The sequence below is a fragment of the Artemia franciscana genome, chromosome 18 (genome assembly GCF_032884065.1).
Source record: "Artemia franciscana chromosome 18, ASM3288406v1, whole genome shotgun sequence".
Classification (NCBI taxonomy): Eukaryota; Metazoa; Arthropoda; class Branchiopoda; order Anostraca; family Artemiidae; genus Artemia; species Artemia franciscana.
This window is the reverse complement of record NC_088880.1, coordinates 31,433,275-31,458,325: the sequence shown is the minus strand read 5'-3', so window position 1 is coordinate 31,458,325 and position 25,051 is coordinate 31,433,275. Positions and strand designations below refer to the sequence as shown.

Genomic DNA, 25,051 nt, shown 5'->3' with positions numbered 1-25,051 from the left:
CGCCTATTCAAAAAAAGATGCAATGGCATTGCCTTTTTATTTAGATGGAGTTTTTATTATTTTTCCAGATAGAGATGCAGAAAGGGTATTTTTCAAATACAATGGGGATGCTTGTTTTTTAGCACCCCCTCCGATTGGCACCTATGCCCCTGATCTGCCTCGTTATATTGCATTTTGATGTCTTAGATTATCCAAGTCTATCCCGGTTTAGCCTTCTACTATCAATCAAACCAAAATGTTAGAAAAAATGTTTTGTCACTTCTTGGTCGTGAAAAGTTTAATGTTTCACCCACCAGACAAAACAATTTTCATTTGTGACTGTTTGGGAAAGTTTGGTATACTAAGTGTTTATGTTAGAGGTCAGATGCCAAGCTTCAAATGAGCAATAAAATGTTAATGATGATTACGTTTATTTTTTGCGACTGCCAATAGATGGTAGTTACCGATAGTTAATTTACGGTTTAGAGAGAGAGCTAAAAGAGGAAAAATCATTTTCCAAAATGACATTTTGCAGTGTAGTATACTCCAGAATTGCAATTAAGAGGAAAATGTTCATTTCACCCGTACCTTCCCACAGGAAGAATCTCCTATAAGATTTGCCCAATTGCCCCATATATTAGGAAAACATTAATTTTACAGTCGTGATGTTTCAACCGTCTTGATCTGAAACTGCAATGTTTCTAGTGTTCTTGATTATAATACGAGTGTTTTTTTATAATACTAGTATTTGTGAATACTACTGTTCTAATTTTAATACTTATGTAGTATTCTAATACTGGCATTGCCATAAAAACGAGGCAACCAGCTTGTGAAAAACTGGCCGCTTCGACGCAAGTGAGCTTGAAATTAGCTTTTGGACTGGCTTTTTTTATGTTTAAAAAAATATGTTTAAGCAATTTTTGTTTTAAACTAGAAACATATTTTATTAGTCGGACTGACGGACAAATCTATCAAACTTGTTGTTTTATAATTTAACAAAAGCACCAATAGAAGAATAATTGAGAACAGTTTATAACTACTTCTTGAAAAGGTTTTTAGCAAACGTTAGAATGTCATAGACATTCTAACGGAAATGAAAAGTTCTAGTGCCCTTTTTAAGTGACCAAAAAAATTGGAGGGCACCTAGGCCCCCTCCCACGCTAATTATTTTCCCAAAGTCAACGGATCAAAATTCTGAGATAGCCATTTTATTCAGCGTAGTCGAAAAACCTTATAACTATGTCTTTGTTTTAAACTGTTTTACACTGTTTACACTGTTTTTTTTCACTGTTTTAAAAAGAAGAATTGAGAGAAAGAGTCAAACTTTAACGTAAAGAACGGGGCGCTGATGAGGAAGTAGCCTCTTTCATATACGAAGTAATTTATGTGCGTTTTAAGTTTTAATGTCGCTCCTTACTTTCAGTTAAAAAAAAACTTGTTTTTTTTATTTAATTTGTAGATAAGAGACATCTACAGTTGGGTTCTCTGATACCCTAAATCTATTGGTGTGATTTTCGTCAAGATTCTATGACTGTTAGGGGATGTTTCCCCCTATTTTCTAAAATACGGCAAATTTTTCAGGCTCGTAACTTTCGATGGATAAGACTAAACTTGATGAAGGTTATATATTTAACATCAGCATTAAAATGCGATTCCTTTTGTGTAACTACTATTGATATCAAAATTCCGTTTTTTAGAGTTTCAGTTACTATTGAGCCGGGTCACTCCTTACTGCAGTTTGTTATCACGAACTGTTTGATATGTATTACCAGTGCCTAAAATTTGAGTGTCTAAAAATTTGGGAATGTCGACATTCACTGGTGAATGTCTTAAATACCTTTTTTTTCTCGATGGATTTTGTCAGCGCTGCCAGACATCTTTTTCCATTAGAATCAAGGTTTGATGATGACAGGTAAGGTTAGATTAGGCTCGCTGAAGTATGGGTTGGGTTAAGTTTGGTTTTTAACCCATTTCTGATATTCATAACCAAATTTAACGTAACCTAAATTAAACTAACGTAAAGTGTAATAACCTGACTTTAATATTTACCGTCATATGATGCGTCAGACTGATAAAGCTGACTCGCAGAGCTAAATTGGAGGGAGGTAAGCAAAAACAGCCTCGTTAAAACGGGTTCCTCTACAAGCTTATTCCTGGTGATTGGATCTTAATGAAATTTTATGTTTGGAATGATATTGTGTCTCAGAGCTCTTATTTTAAATCCAGACCGGATCTAATGACATTGGGGGAAGTTGGAGGGGGGAAACGTAAAATCTTGGAAAACACTTAGGGTGGAGGGATCGGGATGAAACTTGATGGGAAAAATAAGCGCAAGTCCCAGATACATGATTGACATAATCGGAACTGATTCGCTCTCTTTGGGGTAGTTGGGGGGGGGGAGGTAATTAGTGGCAGAACTTCAATGGGGAATGTTTTTTTCTCATAAACTGTGGACGAAGTAATATTCCCTAAAAAGGTAAATTGGCATTGGCCGTCAAACATGCATTCAAGGATAACAAGTTTACCTTTTTTTGGTATTTTTATTGACAAGTTGAAATCTTAACCCTCCCCCTAACTATTGAAAAAAAACATTATACTCTTCTATTCTCAAAGGTTGGACCCATTCACGTTATTAATAAGCTGCAAAGGCCATTGTTTAATAAATTTGTCTCCTGTGTAAATTTGTCTTGACAGATTGTGCCTCTGACCTATTTGCCTCTAGGCCTAAAAGACCTATAAAAGGTTACGGGTTGGGGAAAAAACAACAATCAGATGTATATTAACAAATGAAAAGGATTAACAAATAAAACAGAAATGGACACTGGGCTTAATATAGGAGTTTTATAAGGTTTATTAAAAACTTCTTTTTGAAATTACGAAAAATGGATTTTTTATTGACATTTTTATGTCCCTTAGCTTACGGATGTAAGTTTCAGGTATTTCCTTTTAAATTTTTAGCGTAGTAATTTTTTTCACAGTAGCCTGTTTGGTATTGCAGCAACAGCAGCAGCTGCTTATTGTTTCTCAGACATATGTATTACTAACTTGTGCTTTTTAGCCAGAATGTGCTGGACCTGATCAGCACAACCAAGTTTTTCCCACAAAATCATGTTGATTAATAAGGTTTTGGATATTCAAGTTGCTCGGAACTTTGCTTAACACAACCAGAATAGAAGATTGCGCCTGAGCTGGGACTGAGGGCCAGCCTACTGGGCCTAGGGGCTTTATCGAGGTCTCCTTCTTTTCAACAATAAAATTTAACATCCTCACGTACTTGTTTTAGCGAGATGGTACAATAGTGCTTGGTTTATTACAGATAACTGGCATGTCACAAGGATCAACTATAACAAAGAGGGGTAGCTCCTCTTTGGACGCTAGGAAACACTTATCAGATTATTGAATATTGTCAAAAATGTTGTCCTTGGATGCTAACCCTTGCACTTCTCAAAAACATCAATTTTCAAGTCACTTTTTCAGATGTCCTTTGCCTGCTTTATGGCATCTTTCGCGAACATTTTTGATAAAATCTTCATAATTGTTTCTTTTTTTTGTAATTTTCCGCTGCAGAAAATTCAAAAACTGATTACACAAGTATAGAAACCGTCATTTTTGGAGGGTTTCCTTACGAGAGAAATAAAGGAAGTATTAAAGGCCGACCACGTTGTCCCCGCAAATTTTAGCAAAAGCCCGGTGGATTCCACGGCTCTTGCTACCAACTCTCTCAACCCCCTTCTGCTTACTTTTCTCTCGTCACCTCTATCGCAGCTTGATTTCCTATAAATATCGGATTTCTTAATTATATTCTTACTGCTTGATGGTTAAATGAATTGTCTAATTTCTTGCTAAAAACTAGTCAAAAAAGTTTCATACGCAACCTTAACATGTTGAGTTATTGTAAAATAAGTTCATAAAAAATTTCCAACCCCTTTTGCTTAAAATCCAGAAAAAGATTATGTTTTCGTTCAGAATACAGTGGTTCACGCAACGAATGCTATTTCAAGATTGTCATTACTCTAGTCAGTGTAATCAAAGTGGGAACAGTGGAATTTTTTTCACGAAAAAAAATTACTCAGAAAATGTACAACTTAATCATTATTCAAAAATGTAACACAAATAAAAAACGTAACCAAAATCTACTACTTTTAGGACCGTAACCTAAAACTTAAAACGTACCGAAAATGGTACGAATCTAAACTTCGCGGCAACCCTGAGTACACCACGTTACAAATAATTCATCACTTCAATCAATCTGCAGGAACTAATGGAGGCCACATAAATATCATACAGTTATCTCCTTTAATCTTTTTTTTTTTTGTAAGTATAACATTTATAATTTAATGTTAAGATAAAATAAATTGACTTGCTTACTATCTCAGAAATGGTTTAGGTTAGGAAAATAAAACCTTCAGGGATGAAGCTACATACTAAAGTATGTACTGGGAAGGTATCTTGTAGCAACTACCTCCACTCCCTCTCCCTCTAGAGGGCCCTGACCTTTGATGACCATTAAAAAATGTGTGTTATTAAAGTGAAACCTTGCATAATAGATCGTCTGCTTAATTGATATACAAAAAAAAATTGTTCTCAGGTCTATAACTTGGCTCAATTTTATTTTATAAGGTTTTTAAGATATGTAAATACACTTCCTAAACTTAAAAAAAAAAAATATTTATATGGCTCAAAATTCTACTGAAATAACAGGAATTTCATTTTCAGAACTAAAGGCAGAGAAAAAGCAAGTAGGCTTAGTAACTGAAAATTAAGGTAAAATTAAGGTTAACTTCTTTTGGGCATAGTTTTTTTTCTACATTGGTAAGTTTATGCTTGGTGGCACTAGGGTCAAACCAGCAGATAGGAATTCTTGACTTTTTTTGCTGCTTTTAAGTTTAAAATATGAAGTATTGAAAGAAAGGCTATCCTTATCCCCTTTTATTTGAAGTTCCTTTGATCAGAAATTTCTCAGTTTGTATATTAGATTTGGTGCAACTTCATTTTAATGGTATAAAAACACTTCATTTATGTAAATACATATCAAAAACAGATCATGACAGGATTGCCTGCATTTTCTATGCTTCTTCTGAGAAAACTTATGCACTTAGCCTACTTCAACTTGGAGGAATTTTTATTAGGGTTTTTGATGGCACTAACCCTGCAATAATTACAAATGAAATTCTAGTCTGAACTGATAATGCTAGGTGGATGCTAAGTTAATGCTGGATCCTGAGCTTTCAGACACACACTGTTTCTGGGCTGTGCAGTAGTTAGCCAGTTCTTGTCTTCTTCAGGCATAACACAAACTATCTTAACTTGTTACAATTCTTAGTCCAACTCAATTCCTAACTAAACCTCATGTAATTTGTAATTTCTGTATTAATATGTCAGTTAACAACTAATTTCTCCCTAGCAACACTACCTTTCCAACTAGCTAGAAGCAAAAATTGCCCCAGAAATACTTCAATTAACTTCCACAGAAATTGTTTTATTAACCAACTAGCTGATGATTAACTTTGCCCCAGAAAACGTTTCCATTTCCAACTAGCTAGAAAAAGTGGTTGTCCTGGAAACAATTCTGTTAACCATCTAGTTTGGAATTACCTTTTCCCCAGGAAAATTTTCATTAACCAACTACCTGATGACAGGAATACTTAAATTTTTGCTCTTTTTTTATGGCACTTGGTATTAACCAAGTGACATATAGCAGTCGCCAATTCTGTCGGTCTGTCTGTCTGTCGGTCCTGGTTTTGCTACTTTAGGCACTTCCAGGTAAGCTAGGACAATGAAATTTGGCAAGCGTATCAGGGACCGGACCAGATTAAATTAGAAATAGTCATTTTCCCGATTTGACCATCTGGGGGGGAGTGGGGGCCCGGTTATTTCGCAAAAAATAGAAAAAATGAAGTATTTTTAACTTATCAGCGGGTGATTGGATCTTAATGAAATTTGATGTTTGGAATGATATTGTGTCTCAGAGCTCTTATTTTAAATCCCGACCGGATCTGATGACATTGGGGGGAGTTGGAGGGGGAAAACCTAAAGTCCCGGTTTTGCTACTTTAGGCACTTCCAGGTAAGCTAGGACGATGAAATTTGGCAAGCGTATCAGGGACCAGACCAGATTAAATTAGAAATAGTCGTTTTCCCGATTTGACCATCCTGGGGGGGGGGAGTGGGGGCTGGTTAATTCAGAAAAAATAGAAAAAATGAAGTATTTTTAACTTATGAGCAGGTGATTGGATCTTAATGAAATTTGATGTTTGGAATGATATTGTGTCTCAGAGCTCTTATTTTAAATCCCGACTGGGTCTGATGACATTGGGGGGAGTTGGAGGGGGGAAACCTAAAATCTTGGAAAACACTTAGAGTGGAGGGATCGGGATGAGACTTGATGGGAAAAATAAGCGCAAGTCCCAGATACATGATTGTCATAATCGGAACTGATTTGCTCTCTTTGGGGTAGTTGGGGGGGGGGAGTAATTCTTAAAAATTAGAAAAAAGAGGTATTTTCAACTTACGAACGGGTGATCGGATCTCAATGAAATTTGATGTTTAGAAGGATATCGTGTCTCAGAGCTCTTATTTTAAACCCAAACGGATCTGGTGACATTGGGGGGGGGGCAGTTGGGAGGGAGAAACCTATAAATTGGAAAACACTTAGAGTGGAGGGATTGGGATGAAACATGGTGGAAAAAAAACACGAGTCCTAGATACATGATTGACATAACCAGAACGGATCCGCTCTCTTTGGGGTAGTTGGGGGGGGGGGGTTAATTCTGAAAAATTAGAAAAAATGAGGTATTTTTAACTTACAAACGGGTGATTGGATCTCCATGAAATTTGATTTTTAGAAGGATATCGTGTCTCCAAGCTCTTATTTTAAATCCTGACCAGATCTGGTGACATTGGGGGAAGTTTGGGGTGGGGAAACCTAAAATGATGGGAAACGCTTAGATTGGAGGGATTGGGATGAAACTTGGTTGGAAAAATAAGCAGAAGTCTTGCATACGTGATTTACATAATTGGAACGGATCCGCTCAATTGCGGGGGGGGGGGGGGTAATTCTGAAAAATAAGAAAAATGACGTATTTTTAACTTACGAAGGAGTGATCGGATCTTCATGAAACTTCATATTTAGAAGGACCTCGTAACTCCGATATCTTATTTTAAATCTCAACCGGATCAAGCGTAATTGGGGGGGGGGGCAGTTGGGGGGACTGGAAATCTTAGAAAATACTTAAAGTGGTGAGATCAGGATGAAACTGGATGGGAAGAATAGAAACCTGTCTAAGATACGTGACTGACATAACTGGACCGGATCTGCTCTCTTTGGTGGAATTGGGGGGGGGGGGGTAATATTGAAAATTGAGGTATTTGTAACTTACGAAAGGGTGACCAGATCTTAATGAAATTTGATATTTAGAAGGATCTTGTGCTTTAAAGTTCTAATTTCAAATTCCGACCAGATCCTGTGACATTCGGGGGAGTTGGAGGGGGGAACCGGAATTCTTGGAAAACATGAAAATTGGAGTATTTACATCTTACGAATAGATGATCGGATCGTAATGAAATTTGATTTTTAGAAGGAATTCATGTCTCAGAGCTCTTATTTCAAATCCCGACCAGATCTTTTGACATTGTGGGGATTTGGAGGGGGAAATCTTGGAAAAACATTTGGAGTGTAGGAATCGGGATGAAGCTTGGTGGATAGAATAAACAAATGTCCTTGATACGTGATTGACAGAATCGTACTGGATTCGCTCTCTTTGGGGGAGTTGGGGGGAGGGGTTCAGTGATTTGGCAAGTTCGGTGCTTCTGGACGTGCTAGGGCGATGAAAATTGGTAGGCGTGTCAGGGAGCTGCACAATTTGACTTGATAAAGTCGTTTTCCCAGATTCGACCATCTGGGGGGCAAAAGGGAGAGGAAAAATTAGAAAAAATTAGGTATTTATAACTTACGAGTGGGTGATCGGATCTTAATGAATTTTGATATTTAGAGGGACTTTGTGACTCAGAGCTCTTATTTTAAATCTTGACCGGCATTAAGCCTCTTATTTTCCTTTTTAAATCAATCTATTGATTCATAGAATTTTGTTAGAGCTCATACCATATGATCTCTTGGCTCTTAGCTCTTCTTGCCTCGTCACAAGTGCCATATGAACTCTTAGCTCTTGTTGAAATTTAAAGTTTTGAAAGTAGGGCTATCCTTGTACACTAGTATTGGAAGTTCCTTTGGTCAGAAATTTTTCATTTTTTGGATTAAATTTTGCACAACTTCAATTGCTTGGTCTGAAAATGCTTCATTTATTTAAAGACAAACCCAAAATGGATCATCACAGGATTGCCTGCATTTTCTAGGCTTCTTACACTAACCCTGCCATAATTACACATGAAATTCTAGTCCAAACTGTTAATGCTATGAAGGATGCTTGGTGGATGTGACACACTGCATTTGGGCTGAATAGTAGTCAGTCATTTCTCCTCTTATTCAGGCAAAATGCAAACTGGCTTAACTTGTAACAATTCTTAGCCCAACTTGAATCCTAACTAAACCTCAAGTAATTTCTGTATTATTATTTGAATTGACAAGTAATTTATCCCTAGCAACACTTTTACAACTAGCTAGAAGCAAAATTTTCCCCAAAAACACTTCTATTAACTATCTATTTGGCAAGTAACATTCTCCCCAGAAAATTTGTATTAACCAACTTGCTGATGAAAAACTTTGCCCCAAATATTATTTCATTTGCTAATTAGCTGGAAAGTGTTTGCCCTGGAAGCAATTCTGTTAACTGTCTAGTTGGCAAACAGCATTGCCCCAGAAACTTTTGTTAACCATCTAGTTGGCAAGTAACTTTTCCCCAGAAAAGTTTTCATTAATCAACTAGCTGATACAAAATTTCGCCCTAGAAAACATTTCTATAAGATGGAATTCTATAAGATTTAGATTATACTAATCATACATGCCAATTATGCTCTTTTCCTCACAAATATGCAGTGGCAAGGAGGAAAGTTGGCAGGCCTAAGCTTATAGTTTAGCCAGCCTCGAATTGGAACAACAAATCAATAATATGATATTAGATAAAACTTGAATTGGTTACAGCACAAGCACATGATAAAAGTATAAAAAAACAATCCACACAAAACTAGACTTGTAACTTCTGCTGTAGTGTTGAGTTTTGCATTAGATTGGGGTCAGTTTTGGAACCTTCTCTGCCACTTGTTATGGGTAATGGGAACTTGACCAATCAAAAGGAAAAGTCTTTTCTTTGTCAGTGTTTTTTGGTATGAACTTGGTTAGGAGAGTTCCACCTTCATCAACTTTATTTGTTAGGTTTCCTTTCATCTTAGCTTAGGCCTAGGTCATTAAAAATAAGTTGAAACCATACTCAAATTCAAGTGAATATTTGCAAAATTAAAATATTCAGGGGCCTCTTCAAAATTTGCGAATATTTGGAAAGTTTGAAATATTTAACATAATTGAAAAGTTCAGAAAAATTTAAAAATATGGAAAATTTTTGCAAGATTTTTATACAAAATATTAAATTTTTCTCAGTCATTTTTAGGCTTATGCACCATGTCATTACATAGTCATGGGTAAGAATGCGATTTGATGGCTTAGCTTAAGGCCGTGATTAAGTGAACTTGAAAACATCGAGCTTCAAAATTGAAGTTAGGTTAGCCTTTCGTCTTTTAATTCTCTAGAGACCGCCGATTGTCAAAACTTCAAATAGCACCAATTATCAAGTCTTGTGAAAGGTTTTGATTGACAGCTTCCTTTGGTGAGATACTTCAGCCGACAAATATTAATATATTTGGCTGCGTCTTGCAAAGCTTGACTAAATGGCTTTCTCATAGTTTTGATCGAATGATTTTGAGAAAAAAAGGAGCGGGGAAGGAGGTCTAGTTGCCCTCCGATTATTTGGTTACCTATAAAGGCAACTAGAACTTTTTATTTTTTAAGAATTTTTTTATTAGTAAAAATAAATTTTATTAGTTAAATATATACGTAACTTACAAATTAGCTTAAGTAAGGAACTTCTGTATTCTCATATTTTTATTACATATATGAGGGGGTTCACCCCCTCGTCAGTACCTTGCTCTCCACGCTCAAGCTTAAATTTTGTCCCAATTTCATAAGAATGACCTCTGAATCACAAAAGCCGTAGAATAAATAATTGAAATTTATAAAAACACTAGCGTAAAGAGCGAGGTATTAGGAGGAGGTGAGCCCCTCATATGCGTAATAATATCTGTTCCTTTTAAGTTTTAATGCTGCTCCTTACTTTCAGTTGAAAAAACTTTGTCATATTTATTTTTTCATTGTTTTTTTAAATAATACTAGAAAATCTTGCGCTCCCTTCATGGAAATTTTCTTCCCCATGAAAAATTCCTCCAGGAATAGTTCCCCCAGCATACCCCTCTCTTCTCAACCCCTGCCCCCAACCAAATGAAAACGCCCCTGAAAACGCCTGTACACTTCCCAATAATCATTACTATATGTAATCACTGGTCAGTATTTGTAACTTGTAGCCCCACCCACGGGGACTGTGGGGGAGTAAGTCGTCCCAAAAAACATAGTTATAAGGATCTTCGACTACGCTGAATAAAATGGCTATCTCAGAACTTTGATCCGGTGACTTTGGGAAAATAATTAGCGTGGGACGGGGGCCTAGGTGCCCTCCGATTTTTTTGGTCACTGAAAAGAGTTTTGGTTACTATTAAGCCGGGTCTCTCTTTACTACAGTTCGTTACCACGAACTGTTTGATAAAGTTGGAGGACAAGCAATATAAACAAAGGTATTTTATTTCAAATTATAATAAAATTAAGTATATAAATACAAAGAAGGATAGAATGTCAGGAAAATAAATTTTCTTGTTACCGGTACTAGACCATTAATCTTATAAGTACGGCTCTCGTATTGGAAGCCCCCGTGGAACTCTGGGATCAAAGCATCCACGAAGAATCCTTTTTGCTTGGGAAAATTCTTTTCGGTCCTAAAGTCTGGATCGCGGTCTATCTTTTCAATGTAGAAGTCTTTCTGGGTAAAAATCATGAAAAAGCAAGTATCTAGCTGAGCACATTCAAGCTGACATTGTACTTGGTAAAAGTAGTCGTGGCCTCGTTTGAGGTTGACCAGTCCATTCTTTCCAACTTCCATGCAACAGTCCGCCTTAGCCTCTTTTCTGTTCTTTATCCACTCGCCTATCTCCATATTTTTTGCAGTTTCTGGACGCTTTATTTCCAAAAGTGCTCTTTTTCCGCACGGCATAATTACTAAGTAATCTGGACTGGCATCAATGAAGCCATGCTCATAGTGCACAAAAAAAACCGCATCGCTCCACTTTAAATCTGGTCGATTTTTCAAACTTTTTTGCAGCTACTGGTTCAAATGTATGCCCGTATCATTGCTTTAGTCACTTTTGATGGCACATAAAGAAGTTTTTGCGCCAAGGGGGTTACAATCTTCGTCCTTCGCTTGGCTATAGTTCCGGCCCATGAAGCCGTTATTCTGTCCCTGCGTACTGCTGACCAGCTTCCGTCGTCTTCTCCTTGTAGGCGAGTCGCAGCTTCTATTTCTTGAATTTGTTCAGTGCTGCACTCTAGCCGTTGTAAAAAGGCACTCTTCATTATTTTGAAGTCAACAGCTGCAAGATTGGGAGTTGTTGCGTTTGGCCCATACTTCCCATCAGGTTCATTTACTTTCTTCTGCTTCAGTATTTCATTGGGACAAGTCATTGACTTTCGAGCCCTCTTCTTTAGAGCTCTTAGCCTAGATTTTCTCATTGAAAGTTTTGTCATCGCTCGAGGTGGTATCCTTCCTGTGATTTTCTATATATATGAAGCCTTCCTAGCTCTCCTTTACTATATTTAACACCAGCAGCTGCTACTCGAGAATTATATCGACCATTTTGAGTCACAAGGAATTGCTTCCCTCCTATTAATATTAATTTTGCAACTATACTCATAAAGTACTCAGCTAAGTTGCTTGTATTATTCCCAATCAGTAGTCGCGCTCTTCTTGTTAGAGTTTCAAATGCTTGTAGGACATGGCAGAGGAATATCATAGAGGGACAATCCGTAAGAGGCATTTTGCTACCTGAGTCTTTACAGAGCCCAGGGCATTTTGTGTGATCACCAGTGAAGAAATGGTGAGGAATGGCATTAAGAGCCTCTATTAATTCTTTTGCGCCTTTGCCTTCTTGGCTAATTCGGATGATCGTTGCCCGGGCGTACCCACTTAGCTTTTTAATCATTATTGGAGTTAGCCTTTTTGAGCATTCTTGGCCACCAGTCTTCCTTTTGTTATACAATCGCGATGTAAGGCATTTGCAGGCATGATTTACGCATTCCACTTTCTCAATCATCCGTCCGTATGGAACCTTAGCGATCAACTCATTATACAAGTTGGAGTCTCCATCAGCAATGAACCTCTTATATTTTAATTTGTGCATTGTTGGAGCTAAGCGAAATGCCTCTACTATTATGTCCGCTTCCATTCCTGTTGAGGGTCCATCCCAGTTCAAAAAACACTTGTGATGGGGTTTTTCCGAATTTCTGTAACGAAAGCACATAGCACAAAACTTGTTTCGAACGCCAATATGGAGCAGCTTCTTAGAGTAGTATCCAATCACCACACCACATCCAGATAAAGCTCTGTAACGAGTCCCGTAGCTTCGCGTGCACCAACTTCCATCAACAATTACAGTTGTCTGCACAAGACCCTCGTGGTCGAACCCTTCTCCAGCTCTCAAAGCTGCCTCTCTTTCTGCTTTTCCATTTTGTAATAAATATTCGGCAAGGAGTTTTTCTGTTTTCTCGCAGATTTCACGCTCGTACTTTGAAAACCCTGCAGACGCTGGAATATGTAGTCCTAATGTACAAAAAAGCTCCTCAATCTGGGCATGCGTAAGTCCAGCATTTATTGCTCCCAGGACCATCTCACGATTTAAATTTTTGGTCTCTCTGTCATCTGCTTGCGGTGCATTTTTATCTTTTTTTCGTGATGGAGGAGCTTCGGTAAATACTGAGTCCTCCTCTTTGCAGGATTCACATCTGAATACAAATCTACTTCGGAGTCCTTGTAGATATTCTTTTTCAAACATCATATTTGGGACGTCCTTGATGTCTTTGCAACTAAAAAAAAAATATTTATTTAATAAAATAAAATGAATGAGACTTTCCCAAAAGTTTTAGACTGAAGAACTTGCCAACATATAGACCCTTTCCCAGGATCTTATTTTCGGGGGCGGGGATTTAAACAAATGTCTCGGAATCGTAAAGGCCCTGGGTCGTCATGCTTCGAAACCGATCCATCGTTCGATAAACATTTCTTCGTTTTGTTCGACATTTCAAATTGCTGAATAGCGGAAATACGCCACCGGCGCAAGGACCTTTGTTGTCACAAGTGTCGTTAATCCCAAAAACGAAAAGGATTCACAAATCAAAAACTATAAGCAATGACACGAAGTCGTCGATGCCGCTCCACTGCGAAATTTTTAGATGTTATTCATAACGAATGAAAATTGGAGGACACAAGCTTCAAAAAAATTACTCAAAAACGAAAAAATAAAAAACGGAAGGAGTTCGGAGGTGATAAGCGAACGGCTGATCAGATCTTAATGAAATTTGATATTTAGATGGATCTTATTGTTTAGAACACAGGTTTCAAATCCCGATCAGATCCAGTGACATTGGAGGGAGTTGGACGGGGAAACCAGAAATCTTGGAAAATGCTTAGAGTGGAGAGATCGGGATGAAACTTGATGGGAAGAAAAAGCACAAGTTATAGATACATGATTGACATAATTGGAACGGATCTGTTGTCTTTGGGGGAGCTGCGGGTTGTTAATTTGGAAAAAATAGAAAAATTGAGGTATTTTTATCTTACGAGTGGGTGATCGGATCTTAATGGATTTTGACATTTAGAAGGACCTTGTGACTCAGAGCTCTTATTTTTAGTCCTGACCGGCATTAAGCCTCTGATTTTCCTTTTAAAGCGATCTGTTGATTCTTAAAATTTTGCTACAGCTCATGCCATATGAGCTCTTGGCTCTTCCGACCTCGTCACAAGTGCTACATGAGCCCTTAGCTCTTGTTATTTTGTCACAATCGACCATTATAATAAAAGTATTGTTTTTCACTATTATTATTCTGTAATGTTTTTACTGTTGTAAATCGTCAGTATATCTACTTCCTTCTGCTTATTAAGTACATATTATGGTATATCAAACAAAAACTTCTTATCTTTCCTGCAAATAGAGTCTCTTGGTCCTGATTTATTTGACCTAATTAATAAAATAATTATTTGACCATTTCTCTAAAAAAACGTCTCCCTCTCTTCCTTTTTGGGCTAGAACATTTGTATCCAAGCTTGACATGCGGCATCGTCTAAGGCATAATTGGTTCAGTTTTCTAAAATAATTACTAAATTTTGAATCTTTGAAAATAATAATAAGTTTTGATAATAAATTTTGAATCTTTGAAAACTTTATCAAGACCCAGAAGAAAAATCTTTCTTTGATTTTTAAAAACATTTTAAATGAAAACGCATAAGAATTCGGCTTAATTTATAGAGTATAAAATAAAGCTCACCTGTGCTTCCAAACTTTAATCTCCAGATCGCGCATGAAAAATGCAGGATCAAAAATCCGTCGGCAATCCTTCAATTCGTCGCAATCCAAGTTTCTACCACCAGTCACGATCCAGTAGGGCAACGGGGAAGAAGCTAGGGGGTTCTGCTCCATCTCAAGTTTTGTCGCTTGACCTAAATCTCTTGACTTGTCTAGTTCTTCGGCGTACCGCATTATTAGGTATTTTGGATATTTGCATCTACCAAGCTCTAAATACTTTTTACAAAGGCGCTGTCTATGTGTGGTAACACTTTTAAGATGCATACCTCGCTTTGATTTAATTTTCCCCATGATTTTGGCTTTGTGTGCACAACTTTACTGAAGGCTCCTGGCTATTTCTCATTTCTAGGTTACTTCATTGCATTGAAATAATTTATGAAAATTTCAACCTCTATTAACAAGCAGCTGATTATACCAGCTTGTCATTTTGGTCTCTGGGGGATATTATCGGTGATCTGAAAAGATTCTTTCTGGCAACCGACTTGTAAAAATTTCAGGTAGCTGTAAATATTCTAGGGGACGGTTAGAAAACAGGAAAATACATCAAAAAATGGTTCCAATCATCTTATAGGTTATTGTCTTCTGCTCATGATAGTACCGATTTTGTTCCAAAAGCAATATCCTTCATAGAGTACACTTGTGAAAAAGACCTAGACATTTTCTAAGATTTCTAAGCAATTAGAGGAAATAGAACAAAATCCTTTCAAACATTTTGTAGCATCTTCAAGAAGCTATGGCCTGATTTTAAAAGCGGCATCTTCCGCCAATCAATACTTGAGTACTTTTTAAATATAAATTTTCAATTTAACATGGGATTTTCGAGTTCCATCAGTTCACTTAATCACCGCCTAAACTGGTGATGAGTTACCTTGGTCAAGGATTACATTGCATTTAGAAGCAGTTAAGAGTATAATTTAATACTTAAAATGAAAAATTTGTGGGCAAAGGAGCTTCCAAAAAAAGCGGCAAAGGATAGCCTTTCCTGCTGAAAACAGTTTTCATGTATTTATATTCTTCTTTTATGCATAAGATCAGTTTTGCAGGGTTTTACTGTTGTAGCACAAGGATTTTTAAAGGTCACTGCCCTCTAGAGGGAGAAGGAGTGGATATAGATACTACAAAGTCCCTTCACATGAAATACTTAAGTCTGTAGACATATACCTGAAAGGTTCATTTTTGTAACCTAACCCCTTTCCAAGATAGCAAAAAGTAGATAAGCCAGAATTTTACCCAATGTATCTCCAATTTTGGTATATATATGACTGTCCATGTTATTGACTTAGCAATAAAGTGAACATGCCACTCAATACCTTGTTTTTTGCTCTTTACAGATAAAATAATGGTTTCTATTGCAAAATTTATATTTAGGCACTTATTGAGCTCTTAAAAATGATGAATTTTCAATTAAAGCATGAGTTATTGGTCTTTTTATGACAAAATAATACTACATTTTCTTGGCTTGTTTTTGACAAATAATACTACATTTTCTCAGTGCCAAAATTATTTATAGTAAGGTTAGATTAGATCAAAAGGTGCTTAAATTTGAATTTGAAACAATTATTATTTTGTAAAGAGCAAAAAAAGGCTTCAGTGGTATGTTCACTTTATTGGTGAGTCAATAATATGGACAGTCATATATTTACCCCAATATCTTGGCTAAAGTAGAATTGTACCAAGGAGTTACATTGATAATTAAATTAGGCTAATCAGGTTATAAATTGATTTCTTTATTAAATGTCATATTAGGCCTAGTATTTGTGGTAATTACTAGGCTATTAGCTATATTGTTTCTAATTTTTTCCCTGTCTAATATTTTGGTAAATCTGCATTCAATCACAGAGGAAAAGGACCAAGGTTCTAGACTCCTTAAAAACTTTGTTAACAAAGTACTTGAACTGTGATCTGTAACTAGCTTAGATAGGATTAATAGCAGAAATATCTTATAAAGACTACAAATTGAATCATCAAGGATTATTTTTCATTTTCTGGGCAATGATTATTATATCCAAAAGGAGAATAAAATATTGTATCTATTGTTATTCCTTCAGTAGAGTAGCACTTCTAGACTTTAACTAGCTTTTAGGGCACCCTCATAAGTATTGGGAATTTCACAATGTAAATATAAAATGGTACCTAACTTGCTTCTTTTTCTTTTTGTCTTATCATGTAGTTTTGTTTTGGAAGTACAGAGCTAAGCTGAAAGATGAAGACAAACTTTTGGACATTAAAATTATATTCAATATCTACCTGTAAAAATAGTCCTAATGAATTGACTTCTGATGTACTATATGCCCTCTATATATGATGTACAATGATTTACTATATGTCCTCTCAGCTCTTCAAACAGTTTTTGTCTCTCCAGAATTAAAAATAGAAAAGTAAACGACTGTCATCAGGACAAAAGAGCCATAATTGTAACCTCTAGTTGTACCTTTTCATTATTCATTGTTTTATCTAATAACACACTTAAGCTTAATTTATTATTACCATTATTATGTAATTATAATCTCTGCTCACATAACTAAGCTAGACAGACTTAGTGTGTACTAAAACATGTACAAATCATAACCTGGCTCTTCATGAAAATGTTAGCATATTTTGGACAAATATTCAGGAATTTAGAAAAAATAAAAATTCAACAATTCCTAGGCTAATATCAAGGGCCATGCCATCAAGTAGCAAATTAAGTAAACTAGTAAATAGCTTCAAAACATAAATTGTCACTTTCTAACAAAACCTATTAAACATAAATCTCAGCCTAAAAATCCTATAACTCAGCACAGAAGGAAATCTCAGCTAGAAATGTGGCATAAAATACATCTATGTTGAACAAATACAGCAATTTTTTATCAGAGTATGGATAACCTCTAAGAGAGAACTGGTGCTAGTACAAACAAAAAACTATCAAAACTATCTAGTTTTTGGTGACACACGACATTTTGTTTTTCAGTTTAAAGTTTTCTTATTTACATTACAATATTGAGCTACTAATGCTTTACCGGGAACAAAATACCAACATGCTAAAAACCACGCTAAGACAAGAAGTGCCCTAAATTAAGCATGTTGACCAGAAAAAATCAGGCCATCTAAAAAAAATACATTGTGGTAATTTTGTCATTTTTCAAATCTAATGGCTAAAATTAGTAAATTGGAATTGTCAGTAAATGGGATGAGACATAGACCTAAATGAAAAAAAAAGCCATTCTGGTTTTCAAAATGGTATCCAAGGAATTGGTAAGGGCGTCATTTCACAATGTTTAGACTTGATGGATATGTTGAACTCAATCAAAATGTATCCCACTGGTCAAAGTTGCGTATGTGCAGTGTATGAGGGTTGGTTTGCTAAAGGTATTTAGTTGGAATTTTCAGGGTATGTCAAATAATTTTTTTTTTCTTATGTACATCTAGCTTGTTAAAATGGAGTTTGTATATCTTAGGGACACTTAAGGATGTTAAGTTGAAACTTTCAGAGAAAGATGAGTGGGATTTTGAGCTGTTAAAAAATACTATGTTCATCCTTGTTGTCCAAACGGTGTGTCTTCCACAAGTGACTAATAGTATTCTTTGAAGCTTTTAAGGAATGTTGAGAGGTACATTGAGATAAATCACAAGACACAAATTAGAACTAATAAATTAGAACTGAATATTTCAATTCTTAATCTGGAACCATGAAAAACTAGACAAAATTTTATTATAATAACCAATAACAGAAATTTTGCTATCAGAACTGAACAAGATGATTGAAGAAAAACTTAGCGGAAAAGATTTTTAAAAAAAAAAAGAAAGATCCACTTTGAGCTTAAGACCAACAGAAGGAAATTTCTATTGTAACCTAAAGCAAAACCTAACAGGAATGAAAATAAACCATCATGTGATACCATACATTGGTAGAAATAAGAATTGTACCATACGTTAGAGGAAATCATAAAATTAAACCATACATTGGAGGAAACAAGGTGTGCCAACTATGTTGCTTTCTAAGAACATTCCAAAAGATGTTGTTACAGATGTTTGGTGACAGTAATCTTTTCAAAATATAGTGAAATAGAGGATATTTTTCAAAATGAGGTCACAGTGCAAATAAAATAAACCTAACTTGCTTCATTTTCTATTTGCCTGATCATGCAGTTTTGTTTTGAAAATAAAGAGTTAAGTTGAAAGTCTACCTCTAGCTTAAAGCCAACAGAAGGAAATTACTATAGGAACATCAACCCAAAACAAACAGGAATGAAAATTAACCATCATGAGTAACATAAAAATTTTAAATAAAAATGTAAATGAACAAATAAATCTTCAAACGAGTGAAAATTGAACCAAATTTAAAACAAACAAATATTAATACAAACAGGAGTTTGGCTATTGTCCCCCTCTCCATCCCCCCCATAATTATAGAAGTCTAAATGCTGTTGTTCCATTTGAGCTTTACTGAAAACGATTTATTTCTCTAATGTTTTCTTTATGTCATTGAAAACATTGAAAAAAAAACCCCACAATAACATCAACAGTAAAATTGTAATGAAATAACCTATAATCTTGAATTGCAGAGTTCCTAAGAAGTAAGGTTATTGTATGTTGAATATGTTTTTAGGCTTATTAGTACTTTCCAGTGATGTTGGTTATCATAGTGATTTAATTTTTTTTTTGTCCTAGTCGTTTTGACAAAAATAGAAAGTTGTTTGTGACAGTTGCCAAATTCCTATATTTAGTATATTTTATTCGTTTTAAGCTTGAACTAATATTAAATTTAAATTTATTCGTTTTAGAGTTTCTTCAAATGATCTTTGTCTGTACATGTTATCTCTAAATTTATTATGATTGTTTATTTTAATTATCTTGGATTTATCATTTTCAAAAAGCCCAAGGCCATTCATGTGCAGGTTTCATGGAATGCTGAAGTAAATTTTCAGCTAAATCAAAACACACTATGTTAAAAGAGAGCATGTAAAAAATGAAAAATGTAAAAAATTACTATGTAAATGTAAAAAATGACTATGTAAAAATGACTTAGATTATGAAATCAGAACTGTCAGAGAATGCAAACGGGGATGATCAATTGACCAAATGATCCCAATGTCTCGAATCTAAGTGTTTTCTAAGATATCCATTTCTCTCCTTCAACCCCCTATGTCTCCGGATCCGATTCAAATTGAAAATAGTGCATCTGAGACATAAAATCTTTCTATATATCAAGTTTCATAAAGATCTGATCACCTATTCGTAAGATACCTCAATTTTCACGTTTTCCAAGATTTCTGGTTTCCCCCTCCAACTCCCCCCAATGTCACCGGATCTGGTCAGGATTTAGAATAAGAGCTCTGAAGCACAAGATCCTTCTAAATATCGAATTTCATTAAGATCTGATCAACCGTTCGTAAGTTACAAATACCACGTTTTTTTCTAATTTTTCCAAGTTGCCTCCACCCATCAGCTCCCCCAGAGAGCGGATCCAGTCCGGTATGTCAGCCACGTGTCTTGGACTTGTTTGTGTCTATAACCTGTGCTTATTCTTCCCATCAATTTTTATTCCGATGTCTCCGCTCTAAGTATTTTCCAAGATTTCTGTTCCCCCTCCCTCCAACCCTTTATGTCCCCGGATCCGATTCGAAAGGAAAATGGAGCATCTGAGACATAAAATTCTTCTATATATCAAGTTTCATTAAGATCCGATCACCCATTCGTAAGATACCTCGATTTTCACGTTTTCCAAGAATTCCATTTTCCCCCTCCAACTCCCTTCAGTGTTACCGGATTTGGTCGGGATTTAAAATGAGAGTTCTAAAACACAAGATCCTTCTAGATTTCATTAAGATCTGATCACTTTACATGAGCTTTACAACTGAAAGCAATGAATAGATTTGGAGTCTATTTGGACAGAATATTCTTTGTATGAAGGAGGTTGCTTGCTCCTTAGCTCCCTACTGTTTAGTGTGAATTTTTTTTTTTTTTCAAATTTTTAAGAAAATCTACAACTGGAATTTTTTTTTTCAAATTACTAAAAAACTTTTTTCTAATGAACTAAGTGTTGAGAAGGGGAAAATTCCCCTTATATACAGAGTAATTTATATTTATTTTAAGTTTTAAACTTGCTCCTTACTTTAGTGAAAAACCTTTTCTATTTGTTTAACTACATTTCATGAAACTGTAAAGTTTTATGAATACAATACTTTTGCTAGCACAGAAAAACTATTAATATTTCAATGATATCTATTTGGATTTTGATGGATAATAAAAAAGTTCGTACTATAGAACTGTAAGTAAGGAGCGCCCCAGATCACAAGTATCCTAAACTCTAAACAAGAGCTAAGAGCTCATATGGCACTTGTGATGAGAGATCAGATCCGGTCCGGTTTGGTCAATCACGTATCTAGAACTTGTGCTTATTCTCTAACTCGCCAAAGCACTAGAAATCCCCCCAACTCCCCCAAAGAGATCGGATCTAGTCACGTTATGTCAATCATGCATCTAAAATTTCTGATTTTTCTTCCCATCAAGTCTCATCCCGTTCTCTCCACTCTAAGCGTTTTCCAAGATTTTCAGTTTCCAAGATTTCCGTTTCCCCTCTCCACCAACCCCCCCTCCCCCCAGTGTCCGGATCTGATCCGAATTGAAAACGGAGAATCTGAGACATGATATCTTTCTATCTATCAAGTTTCATTAAGATCTGATCATGCGTTCGTGAGATAAACGTATCTCAATTTTCATGATTTCTCCTCCCTCCCTCCGGTCTCTTTGGGGGATTTCTAGTGCTTTGGCCAGTTCGAGAATAAGCACAAGTTCTAGAGGCGTGATTGACATAACTGGACCGGATCCGATTTCTCGTCACAAGTGCCATATGAGCTCTTAGCTCTTGTTTAAGGCCAGAATATCCCAGGATACAAATCTTCCCGAAAAAATATAGAGGCGTTTTCAAGAAAAAAAAAACATACATACACTTCTATTGCTCGCTTATAGAGATAATATTGGGCCATTCTTGCAGCAGTAGTTGCTATCTAGTAAAAAGTAAGTCACAGCCCATAGTTGCCGAAATTAAAAAATGGGTTTCCACAAAAACTGCCTAATGGAAGGCATATCTCTTTTTGAAATATTAATTATCGTTCAGATTCAACTGAACGGGAATTTCTGATTGCGCTACGAAATCCTTTGGAATTTCAGAAAGAGCGTGAAACCAGGCACACACACCCTGAAATCCTAAATATTTTGAAACTGCCCCTTCCCCCACATAGATATGACGTGATCACATTTTTGCATGGGCATTACCGAATCAATACTGATATGCATCGTTTTTTTCTTTTCTTCTTTTACTCCAAGTGTAATTGTACCAAAGCAGAGGTAGTTTGATAGTGGGAGAGGGCTCATTTGAACGGAATTGAAAATATCTTGATACCCTTTTCAGTGATGTTAACAGAGGAGACGTGAAAGGGGAAATTGCCCCCCTCCAAAACAATAAAACTGTTACAAAACAACTACCAGGATAAATTTTTATTATTATTATTATTATTAACTACTAAATTACAAAAACTATAAATACACACAACCGCCCGGAGAAGGCTTAAACAGCCTGATGTCGGACGGCTGCAATCCTCTGATTCTTAACCTAATGAATTTAAAAAAAAAAAAAAAATTAAAGAAGGACAAAAACACTCACTCAATTACCCGTTAATACCAGAATATACATAAATAAAGGCTAAATCGAGTTAAATAAATCTCTACCCATTTAGTCGCTGATATAAATTTTTATAAATATATTTTACAGACGTTTCGCAAAAACTGGAAAGTCATTAAATTTGTCAGGAAATCAGTAATTCTTTTTTTTGCAGTTTTATAATATTTTGCCGTCAGCCTAGACATCACTAGTTATCAAAACTTCAGCTGTATTAATCTTCCTCCCGATATTCCATCCCTGTCTGTTGTTGGGGCAGAATCTGTTGTTGAAGAATTGTCTGTTGAAGAATGTCTGTTGTTGAAGAATTGTTGCTCTATATGGAACAATAGCTACATATATGGAACAATTAAGCTACAGCAAAGGATTTGTAGTGTTAGCTCTATATTGTCTACCGCAAGCATACAATTGGTATAGAAAAAATGTTGCTCGTGATGGAAGGTCATTTAGTAAGTTTGATAAATATTTCGAATCGCTTAAGTGTTAATCTCTTGTCGTAACTCAAATAATCCTGAAAAATAAATTTTCGTATATGAAAAATTTCTTCCCCAGAGAAACTTCCTCAAAGTAACTTTCCTCGCGTAAAATACCCGCTATTCAAGCATCTGGAGGATAACCCTTGGAAAATTCACTCCTCGCTAAAAAAAAAAAAAAAAAAATTCTGGAAAACCAACACCCTCAGTGTATTATTTTATATCAAACTTCAAGTCATTTTTTTTTCATTTTTCATTTCATCATTCTTTCATATTTTTTTTTCCGAAAAATATTACAGAATGACCTTTTTTTGAACTTGTAACCTTTCGATTTGCATTTATACGCTCACTTACATGGGTGTGAACTGTGCGTAGGAATTACGTTTGAACAATTAATGCATATGAACAATATAAACAAATATCACAGCTTACAGCCCATTCCCTAGAGGCTAAGAGGGGGGGGGGTTATTTTATTCCCAACGGTATATTTATTGAGCCAAAAAGCTATCCGGAACAAAATAGCTATCTCAAAATTTTCATCGGACAAATTTGTGGGAAGGGCCTTACGGGGAGGTTCAATACGATCGCCCCTGAAAAAAAAAACAAATGAACACGCATCTGCGACCCCCAAAATGCAAAATTTCTGCCGTATGGACCATTTTGACTTCATACCGAAAATTATAAACTATGTGAAAAAAGGAGAAATGAGTTACCGTATACTATTTTTTTTTAGCTGCAGTCTTCTATCTCAGGGTTTATTATTACAGGACTACAGTATCCCGGCAGCACACTTTAGCCCTGAAGTTACAAAATTACATAAATAGTTTTATGATCTACCTAATTACAAAATATAGTCAACAGTAGTAAATAAGCTTAGTCCATAATAATATTAGAAAAATTAGACTCTCTCTCTCTCTCCCTCTCTCTCTCTCTCTCTCTCTCTCTCTCTCTCTCTCTCTCTCTCTCTCTCTCTCTCTCTCTCTCTCTCTCTCTCTCTCTCTCTCTCTCTCTCTCTCTCTCTCTCTCTCTCTCTCTCCTCTCAAGTTATAGTGCCCTCTTTAAGAGCTAAAGTGATTTATATATATATGATAAAATGATAATATATACATATATATGTATATATATATATGTATATATATATATATATATATATATATATATATATATCTTGTATAATATATTAGTTCTTCATCAATTTTTTGATGGTTTTATCTTCGTGGGGCTCTTAGAAAATGTAATTTTTTTAAATCATACCTTATCTACTCATGAAAGTTTATGCCCAGAAAATTTCTTTTCTGCCAAAAACTTATCTATGCTACCCCCGCCCCTCCTTAGGTAGTGCTCATTTTCACATTTAGCATTTCTCTTGTATTGACTAATTTAGATTTAAGGAACACATTTGTATCGGTGATTTTCCTATATCACAAAATGTTCCAGGAAAGTCTAAAAGGATTTGTTAATAGCAAGCATAATTACATATGAAGAAAAAAGGTCTTGACCAGACATCGCAACCATCTTGAGGTTATCGCTCTTGTAATGTATTTAGCCAGTCTTCAAAATTTATCCTTTCATAAATTTTTTAGTTCGGAAAAACATATTGTCTATTGTCTGCAAATGATTGACTTTCCTTTTCTTTTCTAGATAATGAAGTAGCTGGGCAGTAAATTTCGGAAAGTAAATTTCTCTGTATAGGCCTGTTCTCTGTTGCATTCGTCTTTTTGTGTATAGACGCTTATTTTTACATAAAAAGACAGTGCAGCAGAACTGGTTTCTTATAATTTTAAAGTTTAAATAAAAAAAACAAGGGTTCTAAACCTCAAGTTAAATAGAATCTGAGTAAAATTCGCGTATATCCCCTTTTTATATTTTACTAAAAAAAATAGAACCCTTAAAAAAATTTTAATCGATTTTCTTTTTTGCTCATCCTTCACCTAACGAATTTACTGCTCATTGAAGCTGCAATTATGTGGCCTCTGCTCCTGCCAAAGAACCTCTTCCTGACTCAACATACAAGAACATTTTTTTATTTTATATTTATATATAAATTTAATCAATAAAATATTGTTTCTTTGTATTCTTGCAAACTGCTTGTTGTTCTTAGATTTAGGGATAGTTCATAGGGACGGAGTACAAGATAGGGAAAATTAAAATAAATACATAACTATGTTTATCAAAATAATTAATGAAGAGCATTTATTATACACGAACAACTATTGTATACTTTCAACTTTAAGCATCCCCTTTTAAGAAGGGGATGCCATGGAGGAAAAGTGATTTTGTGGTTATGTTTCAAAAACAGTTTCGACAGACCT

At 35.5% G+C, this 25,051-nt stretch overlaps 1 protein-coding gene across 2 annotated transcripts in view; it reads left to right on the top strand.

Moving 5' to 3' along the window:
• The window catches only part of LOC136038868 (sodium/calcium exchanger 1-like), a 60,604-nt gene extending 35,791 nt beyond the window's left edge, over nt 1-24,813 (top strand). Inside the window, exons 1-3 of one of the 2 annotated variants that reach the window (XR_010620335.1) lie at nt 4,204-4,293; nt 22,424-22,715; nt 24,381-24,813. The gene's annotated coding sequence lies outside the window, so the exon portion shown is untranslated. Of the gene's footprint in view, nt 1-4,203; nt 4,294-22,423; nt 22,716-24,380 lie in introns of those variants that run through there. The other variant, XR_010620336.1, reaches the window with a different exon arrangement.
• The last annotated feature ends 238 nt before the right edge of the window (nt 24,814-25,051 follow it).